This window comes from Pelodiscus sinensis, unplaced genomic scaffold (genome assembly GCF_049634645.1).
Source record: "Pelodiscus sinensis isolate JC-2024 unplaced genomic scaffold, ASM4963464v1 ctg126, whole genome shotgun sequence".
Taxonomy (NCBI): domain Eukaryota; kingdom Metazoa; phylum Chordata; order Testudines; family Trionychidae; genus Pelodiscus; species Pelodiscus sinensis.
In genome coordinates this window covers 6,765-7,215 of record NW_027465898.1, presented here as the reverse complement: position 1 = coordinate 7,215, position 451 = coordinate 6,765, and positions in this window count along the sequence as shown.

Here is a 451-nt window from a genome sequence, read left to right as displayed (position 1 = left end):
GGGCTCCCTCCCCTCTTCCTGCCCAGCCCGTCAGTTCCCTGCACCTGCGGGCTCTGGGCTCGGGCAGGGCGGGGGGGAGCCAAGGGGGGACCCGCCCGCTGCGCCTGGCACACGCCCACATCCGACCAGCCGAGTCACGCTCAGCGGGGGGGGCACTCACCGAGAGACACCTGCCTGGTGGGGCTGGGCAGGGCCCTGAGCAAGGGGCCCCAGGCCTGGTGGGGGGGGGCTGGGCAGCGCCTGGCACGAGGGGCCCCCAGGCCTGGTGGGGAGAGGGCTGGGCCGGGCCCAGTGCGAGGGCCCCAGGCCTGGTGGGGGGGGCTGGGCCAGGCCCGGTGCAAGGGCCCCAGGCGCGGTCGGGGGGGGCAGCACGAGGGGCCGGTCTGGGTGGGGTCTCTGGGCGGGGTCTCTGGGCGCTCTGCTGCACCCACATCCGTGCTGTAACTGGCAG